The 12,357-nt window shown below is 38.4% G+C and overlaps 1 protein-coding gene across 1 annotated transcript in view; it reads right to left on the bottom strand.

Moving 5' to 3' along the window:
- DGKZ (diacylglycerol kinase zeta) overlaps positions 1-5,933 on the bottom strand; it is a 119,342-nt gene extending 113,409 nt beyond the window's left edge. Inside the window, exon 1 of the mRNA XM_070936227.1 lies at positions 5,861-5,933. The gene's annotated coding sequence lies outside the window, so the exon portion shown is untranslated. The remainder of the gene's footprint in view (positions 1-5,860) is intronic.
- Positions 5,934-12,357: the final 6,424 nt, after the last annotated feature.

The raw sequence follows: 12,357 nt of genomic DNA, 5'->3' as shown, positions 1-12,357 counted from the left end.
TGAAAAGGATAGTCACAGGAAACAATATCCATCTTTTCATTAGGATATCACTTATCCTATTCTTAGCTAAAAGGCCAAAAAGATAGATTTTTGTCTTTACTGGTTGATTAGCCATTGTCCTTTTCACCTAGAATTCTTATTTTTCCACATGTTTCTCTCAAGCCATTTACACTCTTATTTTGTATTCTCATTTTGTCACCTATGCAGATGAAGTGAGAAACAAAAGTGTTGTCTCCAAATTCATAGTGGATATGGGAGCTACATATGAATCTGGTTTGTCCATTTTGAGATGCTGAAATACTGTATCTTCAGTCTTCAGTTCTCTGTTTTGTCACCACCTCAGGTGTCAGGGTGTAAAGCATGAGTTCTCTTTTTAGTCCTTAGGGCTAACACCGTCTCAAAACTTTGCAATCCACAGTCTTCAGCTTTCCAAATAGCCTATCTCAGCTGCAGAAATGTTTATCAAGGAGAACAGAAGTGACCTTGGGATCAGTCTCACAATCCTAGTCATTGTGAAATAGAATGTGCACTAAGATCTTCCAAGGCCTGTGAGATTGAAGGATAAAACCAGAAACAAATGATTAAAACAGCCTGCTCCACATTTGTCTTAACCCCCAGTTTATCAAATATATTTTCAGGGTATCTTTTAAAGAAGCTGCAATGGATTTCCACAATATCTTAGGATAAGAGCATTTCTCATAGTCTTTTAGGACAATTTGTTATAACCATTGCAGCATCCCTTTGATCACATGATCACACTTGGCAGCCCACCCACACTTATGACCAGGGTGGATAAAAATCAATGATTTTTTTTAAAAAAATTGTAAAAAAAGGATTTTTAAAATTTAAATCGTTTTTTATTTTTTATTTTTATCAATTTTATTTTAATAAAATGCTTTTGGAGTAAAAATCTATCTAAATATAGTTTTCTATTTAAGATACATTAATAATTTAATTTATTCAGCATGAAATGGAGCTTAGTTATGTAGCATGAGGCTGTATATTCTGCAATATTGAGACTGTCGGTAAGTCGACAGCGGGTTAGAGGAGGAGCTGCTGCGGGACAGAGATGACACTTGCTCTTTAAAAATTATGATTTAAATTGAGTTGATTTAAATCAAGCCTTTTTACTAGTGATAGAAATCGTGATTTAAATGGACTTGACTTACATAAAATCCACTCTGCTTATGACCACAGGAACATTTCAGTCCTCCTACCTGCCTATCTCTCCCCATCTCTGCCTTTTTGGCCACTCTGCACTAAGCTCCCCTCAGTCCAAATTGAGGTGAGGCCTTCTCATGAGGCTTTGGAAGGCATTGTTTAGATAAGGGCACATGTGGCCTGAGGAAAAAAGTCTAGGATGGCCAACTTCGTGAAGGGCCATGCTGGGCGTGCCTTGTCAGCAATGGGAGGAAAACAATGGCAAAGCTGGGGGACAGGGCTGGTAGGGATAGTGGAGGTGATAGAATGCAGGATGACCAGAAGGGCAAAGATGGGTGGGGGTGGGGGGAAGAAAGATAGATGGGTGGGAGGAACTGAAGAGAAAGCAGCCCCTTACCTTACCATAACTCAAAACTGGGAACAGGGAATGGTTTGGATTAGGATGGGCCAGGATGGCATGGCTTGGATCGGGGTGGGCCCTCATCTAACAACTAGGTGGGATCCAGTTTATGATGGCAACTGGGATTACTGTTGCTGACTAATATGGCCATGAGCTTTTACAGCCGCACTGCTTACCAAAGGAAGTTCCAGTCCAAATTACCATTGTTAACCAAGGAATACATGTATTTATTTCATGTAGTATTAATTTGGGGATCTCATTAGATGCCCCTCTATTAGCTGGTTATTTTCAACTGTCATACATTGTGGAGTATGGCAGAGTGAGGATGGGAAAGGAAGGGAAAAAGGACAAAGACTTATAATTCTGTTAGACAGGCATCTCCTAGAAGCAAAAGGATGAGAGACTTTCTTGTATGAACAAAGTAACTTATATTCAGTTAATAGATAGTGAGTCAAAAATTGATTGCTAGTTGATTCTGGCAACAGTTGGAGTCTGCACCTATTCACATCCTAACTCTTACACAGTGTTCATATATTCTCCTATCTTTTATTAATAGGTGAAACATTGAGGCAAGAACCAGCCATCTGGTCCTAGAAACAGTTGGGTGTGGCTACAGGCTGTGCAGACTCTGGTGTGAATTTGACATGCAAGGGATGTATGCAAGATGGGCATCCAGACCCTTGTTCGGCTACAGAAAACAGCAACCAGTCAACCTTCTATCCCAATCTCTCCACTTTTACACTAAACCAAAACTAATGTTTTCTGTTGCATTTAATAAAAGTTGTAACAGTCTTCAATATCAAAGTTCTCTTTATCAAGTACCAGCTTTCTCAAATAAGAAAGCATAATTGGCTTTAAGCCTTGGCACAATTCAAGCTTTAGGAACAGAAGACCTAATTAGCCTTGTTCTAATTATACCAGAAAGGATCATAAAGGAAACATCTCTGTTCATTATCTTAACAGGCAATACTCCTAACTAGGACATACAGGGTATAACACCAGAACAGCAGCAGTCCCAGTCAGAAATAATTCATCAAGGACTCTTTTTGTATCTGAGTCAATACGGGTGCCCTGGTTATTTTCAGTCCCTACACAACTAGCAAAGCAATTACTGGGATAGGAAGGAAAAGTCTCATTCTTTAAGAATTAGAGGTGGGACATGAAAGACCTGTTAGGAATTTAAATTCTCCTAACTATTCTCCACCGATCCATCAGTATAGGACTGGTTTTACTAGATTTGACAAATTATGCTTACTATGTTTCTCAGGTCATCTACTCAGTCTTTACCTACCCAAACGCCTAATCTTCAATCCATTTCCACAAGTAAAGCTATTTCCTAAATTTCCTAAATGGGCTCTGGATGAGAATGAACAGTGAGCTCAGGGTCAGATGAACCAGATTCACTCCCTCAGAATGTTTCTAAAGTTTAGACTAAGCAAGTTTTGTAACAGTATTTAATACAAAAATAGCTGTTTATCATTGTCACATATTTCTATTTGAATAGAAATGCCTTTAGTATAAGCCAAAGAATCAAGCCTGCCATGCTTTTCTTATTTCAAAAACAACATGCTCTTTTTAAAAAATGGCTGGAACAAATAGCATTTAGCGCCTAGGTTTGAACAATTGATTACCTAGCAAAGCTCTCAGAAATTACAAAACAATGGCTTCTTTTGGAAGGAAAAACTGTAATTCATGCATCATTTCCTTTTTAAAAGATCATTGATGGGAGAACATGGCTAGCACCATATTCTATCCATCTGAGATCTACTTTGACAGTTGGGAACAATATGAGCCTTTACTTCGCTTCTATCTAGTGCTGATTTATTTTGCACGAATGTGCCTTCAGTGGGCATGGGCACCCAGGTAATACTGGGCAAGGGAACTTCTATAAATGTGTACATATATGCATTCCAATGATTTACATGCACAAGAAAAGAGAAAGAGAATTTGAGTGAGATCAGTCCAGATCGTCAATTCTAACAGAGACAGCAAAACTTTCCTGCCTGCACTCATCTGTTAAGGCTTTGAGACTAGGATGTTTGGTGAGCCCTGTTAGCTAATTTGTTTAGTTCCAGTCTCTGGATTGGAAATGAAATTATTTTTAGACATCCTATACATTACCTATGTTTGGAGTTGTAGATGGAAGCCCTAAACTTAATGGTAATTTTTGCCAAATGATAGCAGCCTCTAAAAGAGCGGGGACCAAGTTGTAATGCCAACTCCTCCACATTTTCATGCTTCTGTGCATGTGTTGCTGGGTGTTATGTCAGACCTGCATAAAAAACTTGACTTTTTAAAATAGTAAATTTATAACCACTGCCACTCCAAAATACACACTGTCAAGCACCTCCAAGCCTTGCTGCCATGCTCAGTTCTAGTGCTTCCTCTACTCTGCTAGCTGCTGATCGGCCCTCCAGGTATTTCTTTGCTGCTCACAAGGATTTTCAATTTTTCCATATGGCCTCTTCCCCTCAACAAATTGTGCAGGCCTGGTGTATGTGACACATAAATAAATTCTTGTACCCTTCTCACTGTCTTTGCTTGAATTTTATATTGGTTCCCATCTGTATATTCTGTCCTAACAAGCTTGGCTCAATTTCTTAATCAGTGTAGCCGGTATGTGTTCTGAGTTCACCAAATGTTCTAAGCTTCAGGAATCCCCTTCTGTAAAATGGAAAGCCACTTCCTACTGTGACTTCTTCCATAATTCCAAATACATATGCACTGTGTGATAGAATACGCAGATTAATTATACTATATAAATTATAACAATAATTACAATATAAACTTTGGTTACACACATTTCTATTACATTAAGTACTGGTTCTTTATATAAATAAAAAATGTCATTTCCATAACATTTGGATTAGTACAGCTGATCTTTCATAAAACGTCCTATCATATTCAGCTAACACTGTACTTGTCTGTATTTGCAAAAATGCTATCAATGAAAGAGTGCTTTAGTTCCCTTCTCTGACAAAGTTTATATAATTACTGTAGCTAACAAACCACAATGTTTTGGTTTTAAAAAAATTCAAAAGCCTATCACTTTTGGCCGAAAAGCCAAAAAAAATTCAACTTTATTTATTTTGAACCAAGACCAACATAATATTTCAAACTAAAGAATTATGAATTCCTTCAAACATTACTCTCCCTGTATAAAGCAAAATAATTTTGATATTAAATGCCACACATTAATATTAAATGTGTAGCACAGAACTCCAAGAAGCTACCAAAAGATTACATACCAAATGCCTGATTGCCGGAAAGGTGGTTATAATGTTTAAAGATATACAACAGCATGGTCAAAGGACAGCGCAAACAAAATGCAAATGCCTCAGTAATATATCTGGACACTGCTATATTTCCTTGTGCTACAGAGAAACAGACACAAACCTAATTCACCATTTCCAAATTAAGCACTAACAAAACATTTTGTTCTAGAATTTATACCTAACTTTTGTTATTGGATTATTCAGTCATCTCCAATTTATATTTTCCATGATGAATGTAAATGATGGGAGCTGCTGATCAATCTGTCAAAGGGCCCTCAGGTTGGGGAACACCTGTATTTATAAACACATCTTAATTCAACAATAAATTGGGTAAAGAGGAAGATGAGTAAATGAGGTAGGGGAAAGGAAAGGCAGATCCTAATCCCACTGAAAGCTATTAACTAATTACAAAAATACCCAGCCCATGTTCTTACCAAAAGAAAAATAGCATTATTTGTTGAGATCAGAGACTAAACCTCAGTCCAATGAGGCAAAATGAATTGGGAGGGGAAGGGTGAAAAGGAAGAATGACATTCTCATCACTACAGCTGACAATCAAAATTTTACATTCCTGAATAACACAGGATTAAGGGTTTTTTGTTTTTACACCAAAGATAAAAGTGCTGTTTCTCTCAAACTGAACCATTACCTTCTTTACTGGTGATACCTATTAATTACATTCAAAAACGTAGCAGGGACAAGAATCTCTATTTCATATCTAAGCAAATATAGGCGGGTCTCTGTATGCGTGTTTTGGGGTACATCGAAGTAACCCATGCCTTGTCAACTGAGCTTCATCACCTGCCTCAGATTGGAAACCTCCGCGCGCGTCACAACAACCTCTACTCCCACTACTCAAAGACAGCAACTTTTGCACAACACACTGAGCCACAAACTAGCCAAAGCATTTTATTCCACTACCTGAACGTATTTTTTTGTGATTTGCTGTGTGGTTGAAGAACCATGAGTTAGTGTGCCATGCTATCCCATTACTCTTTCATACTGGGTCGCGCCTCTCGCTCACCTGCGCCCAAAGATCTTGAGCCCAAACCTCTTTTTGCTGTGCCTTCGTCCCAGAGTGGAGATCTTGTCCGACTCCGGGCACACGGACGTCTCCGAACTAGCCGTGGAAGGCGAACTGGAGCCAACGGAGGAGGAGGCGGCAGCAGCAGCGGCGCCCCCGCCATTCGAGCCCTTTTCGTTGACCTCGTGCAGCTCCATAACCCCGCTGGTCGTGCTTCTCCCCTCACCTGCTCGGGAGAGGGCCAGTCATATTCGCGCGGGCGAGTAGCCAGCGATTAAGCCCCGAAGACAGTGTCGGTCTCTCGCTCAAGCGCGGGAGTCATTGCTCTGCCAAGGCAGGCGGGCGGAAGAAGGGAAAGTGCTGCCCTCGCTCCTTCTGCCAGGGGCTTATCCGGGACGCCTCCCCTCAAAGCAGCCGCAGAAACGAGAGTGCCAAAGACTAGCGTAGCCCCGAGACGGGTGGTGCATGCTCGGCTTCCAGCTACTCGCTCCCCAGCGCGCCTCGCCGAGAAATTAGAGCCGTGCAGGAAGTATCAATACAAAGCAAGGTAAAGCGCCTAAGGACCCCAGATAGCTGCCCGGGAAGCTGCCTCCTTGTTGCTCTGAGGGAAAAGGCGTGATAGTGGCTCCATCTGCCGCTTCCTCGAACGCATTGCAATACTCGGGCCCGGCCGCCTTCGTGCAACCGTTGGCTGAGGCGACCAGATAAATAGAGCCACAGAAGACGTGCCAGAGAAATGGAGCGTTAGCAACAGTTTTCCAGATTTCCCTTGAGAGGCTTAGGAGCGAATTGACATCAAGAGTTGGAAGAGATGCCAGGCAAACATAACCTTGACTGACCCTGCAGCCAATTCCTATCCTTTGCTTTGGTTGGTGCTGTCCTAAATTATGGTGTGCCACTCTGATAGGTAAGGAGATAGCATGCTTCTATTGCTGCCCTCCTTTAAAATGTGGAGGAACATTAATCGGTTGTCGCAAAGCCAGGGGATTGGGGATCTTGATGACTTCAGGTTATCTGGCTCCCATAAACTGGCTTGTCTGTCTTTCTGCCCATTTTCCAAGTTCAAACAAGATGAAATGCAGTGAAATGGGAAGGTGCCATAGCTAGAATAGGTCCAGAGAAAAGCAGGGCAGATTGTGCCATAATTTTGCAACTAGAGTAGGAGAACAAGTACCCACTATCTTATTGAAAGAAGAAATAGTCTGGTAGCACCTTTTCAAACTAATACAGGTTATTACTGTAAAAGGCAATAAGCTTCATCAAATGCATTGGAGTGACTGGACTGATGTAGGATTTAAATTGGGTTGGGAGAAATGTTCCTATTTCAGATTACTAATTCCTACCTAATAGGGTCTGGGGCTACCAGACTCCTCCTCGTTTTTGATGACTATAGATTAATATGCTTTTGTTTGTAGTCACTAGCTGCCGAGTAACCATTCCTTTACTTGAAGTGTAAGTAATAAACCATGAAATACCAGTTCAACATCCCTCCTGATTTTTCAATACTGCAGTGAGAGAAAAATGGGGCTGTTATACTGTATCTTGTAGTACAGATATATTTTAAAATACTGTTAACGTGGATCAGCATAAACATATACACCATTTTTCCTCGAATGAAAATATAGAGACCTGCTCTCCTCTCTTTGCTCTTATTGGAAGAGAGAGAAGCTGGTATCAAAAAGAGAGAACAAGAGGAAGCACAGATATGAAAGGGACTCAGGAAATAAAGTGCTAATGGAAAGTGCAAACAGAAAGAAATAATTGCAACAGAGGATAGGTGATAACCACAAAAGAAGAGTCAGGCCATATTTCCCAACACACCTTGGAACATATCTATATGTAACATGTATAATAGGTAGCAAATGAAATACGTTTTACACATCCTGAGTCAGTGTTAGAATAAAGGCATTGGGGAATACTTTTATATTAATATAGTTTATAAATTATATAGTAGTTGAGAAGGTAAGATAAGACCAACTTTGTGAAGTAAGAAGGAAAAATTGGTATTGTTAAAGCTGATTGTGCCATTGTTAGATGAGCACACAAGTCTATATCACAGGAAAGGAAACAGTATCGAGCATTTTGAGTGTCTGCAGACCAGTGCTGTCAGATTAGAGGTATAAGCCTCTAATCTGGTCACTGCAACAGGGTACATTAAATGGATTTGTCATATAGTGGGAGTGGATGCCTGGCTGTTGAATAATTTTTATGGATTATATTGTACATTCTGGTTTCTACATTTCTCAACAAGTAGAATGTTGAAAATGGTCTGCTATAGCAGAGAATCACTGCCTGCAGAGAATAAATAAAAGGAAATTAAAAAGGAATTCTGTGTAACCACAAAGCTTTTCAAAAACATCTAGATATTACGTAAATGTAGACGCATTCTCAGCATATCAAGCAATATCACTTGAAATTACAACACCCTCTCAAAGAAGTTATTTTAAGATTCCACAGCTAGAATCAGATGTGTTTCATTTTAAAGTAGAACATTATGTAATTCTTAACACTATTATGCAAGATGTCATTGACATACTCTAAATTTCAGAATGAACATAGATTCCAGACAGAAATCCTTGTTAGAGATTTTGCTTATCACCATACTTTCATTCTGGATATTTTACTTTTTCAAAATAGATTAAACAAAATGTCACACTGTAATCCTGATTTCTCAACAAGAATGCTGTTTTAATGACCAACCAGGGTATCAGAGATTTTCTATTTTTTAAAAAAATAACACTTGAGCTGGATAGTAGCATTAGGAGTGTGCAGCTTGGAAACAGATGTAACTGCAGTAATGGGTCACAGGTACTCCATTTAAGCTTTTAACACCTCTTCCAAATCACTGCAGTCCTATAGAATATGTTTAAAACTCACCAGATTGTTTTGAGTAGTTGTTCCCTTATTTTGATTTCGATTTATTTTGGTTTATTTTACTATTATTTCTGCAAACCTTAAGAATCTTGATCTAATTGTGTTGGTATTTCCCTCTGGGTTTTTGTTTGTTTGTTTAGATTTTTATTTCACCTTTTTTTTCATATAAAGTAGTCCTCTACTACAGTTGAGCCCAACATTTCTGTTGCTATGTAAGATGTTTGTTAAGTCAATTTTGCCCCATTTTATGACCTTGCTTGCTACAGTGGTTAAATGAATCACTGCAGTTGCTAAGTTAGTAACATGGTTGTTAAGTGAATCTAGATTTCCCCATTGACTTTACTTGTCAGGAAGTCTCAAAAGGGGATCACATAACTCCAGGACACTGCAACCATCATAAATATGAGTCAGTTGCCCAGCATCTGAATTTTGATTATATAACCATGGGCATGTGGCAATGGTCGTAAGTGTTGAAAAATGGTTATAAGTCACTTATTTCAATGGCGTTGTAACTTTGAACAATCACTAAATGAACTGTTGTAAATTGAGGACTACCTTTACAACTCAAAGTGGCAAGCCTACTTAATTCTCCTTTCTCTTCCTATTTTCCTCACAACAACCATCTTGTGAAGTGAGTTGGGTTGAGAGAAAATGGCTGTCCCAAGTCACCCAGTTGGTTTTTTATGCCTAAAATGGGACTAGAATTCAGTCTCCTGGTTTCTAGGCCAGCACCTTAACCACTATACCAAACTGGTTCTAGTTTGTTGAGGTCTCACTTTTAGATCCATTTTTACAAGGCGTTACCAGTTGATTTTAATATTTGAAGAATATTTGTTTTTATTGCTTTAATCAATAGGTCAGTGGGAAAAAAATATATAGTAGAACTGAGGGCTACTTTCCCTATTCCTGCAGTATAATGCCTCCTGATAATAATCAGAAAGGAATACATGTTGTTTATAATGTTCTGCTGTTATCATTTTTTGTTTTATTATTACATTTTAGAATACCATTATTTTGACCATCCATTCCAGTAATGACTAATGAGTGTTCATTACACATAGTCTGCCAAGGCATTTCTCTTTTTAGACGTAATTCTTCCATCTCAATTGATAAATATTTATATCAATGCTTCCAGATTATTTGACAGATTTGATCAGACCAATGTGTTCAAGGTAATCCTGATGGTCATACAATAAAAATACAATACTCTTTTAACCTGACCAAGGTCATTCTGTAGGCTTTGAAATATGCATCATTCATAACTGCTTCTAGATTTTTGACTGCATGCAAGATAATAGTTATGACTGAATTATTAGCAAAATGCCTTCCATAAATAATATAGAGAATATTAAATAGCATAAAGCAGTGGTCTGACTTGATATAAGGCAGATCTTTACATCTCTTTACATCTCTAAAGCTGGCAATCAGCAGGAATATCTTCAGTACCCAGTTCTTTCTCTGGGCTATGAAGGCTGAGCCTGATTAGTACTTGGATGACAGATCATTGGGGAATTCCATGTCTAGATTTAGGCTAGAATAAGAAGTAAAAAAAAACCCAAAGATGAAGATAATAGGATTACACTTCTGTTCTATTGACAAAAATACCCCTAGCATGAATATTGAGGTAATAACCAGGAATCATTTCGAGGGAATCTTTATCTTTTATTATTGGACTCATATCTTTTCAAATTACGATTCACAAAGAATGAGTGGATATTACTTTCCAAAAGGCACTCATCTCAATGTGATAAAACTGGAAGGAACAAATCTCTACAGTCCATTCTCTTGAAAAATGTCCATGTTGGGAAATCAATTTAAGAGTACAGATACCACATCTGTGTTACTTTGTCTTAGTGGAAGTGAAGAATCTTGCTGTTTTCTGCAAACAATAATTGGCTATCAAGCCCAACCAGCAGTTATAAATAAGATATAGAATATTGAAAGTTTCTGCCATCTAGTGGGGAAAGTATAAGTTTACTAAAATAAGAAAAATGCTGCAAACGGTATTATATTTAAAAACCACAAATTTTATCTTAAATTTAGATGAGCGTGAGCATGTATGAAATGGGCATTACCTTACATTTCAGTTAAGCAGTCATTAATAACTGGTGAAGTAGTACCATTCTGTTTACCTCTCTATGATTTTGAAAACATAAGAGGCTAATCCATGTACAGTAAGTACTGTATGCTGCTTGAGAGATTTTAAGACACATGAGACATAGCTGAAGTTGCGAAAATAATGTGGTTGATTTAGGAGAATAGAACATAATGTGTCTCATCAGACTATTGTACAAACATTCATGGCTGGCACCAGCTTCAGATTATGATTTTTAAAAACCCTCTAATCACTGACTTCAAGTATACAGGTAGTCCTCAACTTAAGACCGTAATTGTGCCTGGAAATTACTGTCATAAATTATGATAATCGTAAAATAGACTTGTAAGCAGCTGGACCTATTTTTACAACTTTTGTAGCAGTCATTAGGGGAACATGGCAATCGTAAAGCAAATGCCATGGTTATTAAGCGAATGCCATGAATTAAATGAACACCATGGTCATTAAGCAAATCCGTTGTTCGCTACAAGATGTTTTTTTCTGGAAACCAAAAGTAGATGCTGGTTTATGGCAAAATATTGTATATTACAATTACCTGACCATTGGACATTGCAAATAGCTGTAAATGTGGGCTGCTGGCTAAGCGCCTAAAATGTGGTCGCATCACAGGGCAGCCGTCGGAACTTTAGAATTGGATTGTAAGTACTTTTTTGGGGGGGGGTTGTTGTTGTAATTTCAAATGCTTGCTAAGCTGCCAGGTGTACTGTAAGTCGAGGACAACCCATACTCTGGCTCTAAAATGAGAACATTACAAAATCTCCTTGTCAAACCCTTAGGTACTCCAAAGACAAATACTCCAAATTTATTTACTCAGGACAAAACATTGCACATAGGAAGAAAGAGGAGTACAAAAAAGTACAAAATCTTTCTATGTCTCCTTCATATGGCTTTGCTCCTTGGGAATAGAGTGGTTGGGTTCACACATTGTGCCAATCATTAACGGTGGGTAAAAAAACCCCATACTAGCTAGGATCATACAATGTGCTAAGTCAGAACCAAACAAACCATATGATAGCTTAGGACTTCTATCCTGCTATTACTGTAATAACATTTCCTCTACAACAAATTAAGTTTCCCAAATGCCTATATGTATGTATAGGCAAATACATACATACAGGTAAACTATCTATCAGAAAACACCAGACACTTTCTCCTAATCATTGGTGATGTTGATTGAGCATTCATGACTGCAGGATCCTAATCTAAATGTACAGTGCAGAAATTATTGCCATATTTAAATAAATTCTGCAACAACATCCAAGGGGGAAATAGGTTCACAGCCAAAGTGGTCTCCTACTTCCACCATAAAAGGAAAGGGTAGATAATAAACAAAATAAGAGCACTCAGAAACAGCATGTACCCTATTCTTAAGGTAAGGAAATTACCATGACAGAAAGATGCAACCTAAGCAAAAGGGACTGAAACATTTTTTTAAGTCCTCAGAAAAGAAGTAATATTTGGAAGTAGTTCTACCTCCCTGATTCACTGGAATATGAGAAAGAGGAGA

This window comes from Pituophis catenifer, unplaced genomic scaffold, assembly GCF_029215685.1.
Source record: "Pituophis catenifer annectens isolate HBS135680 unplaced genomic scaffold, rPitCat1.0.hap2 SCAF_1, whole genome shotgun sequence".
NCBI lineage: Eukaryota > Metazoa > Chordata > Lepidosauria > Squamata > Colubridae > Pituophis > Pituophis catenifer.
Note: the sequence above shows the minus strand (reverse complement) of the source record. Positions and strands in the feature narration are given on the sequence as shown.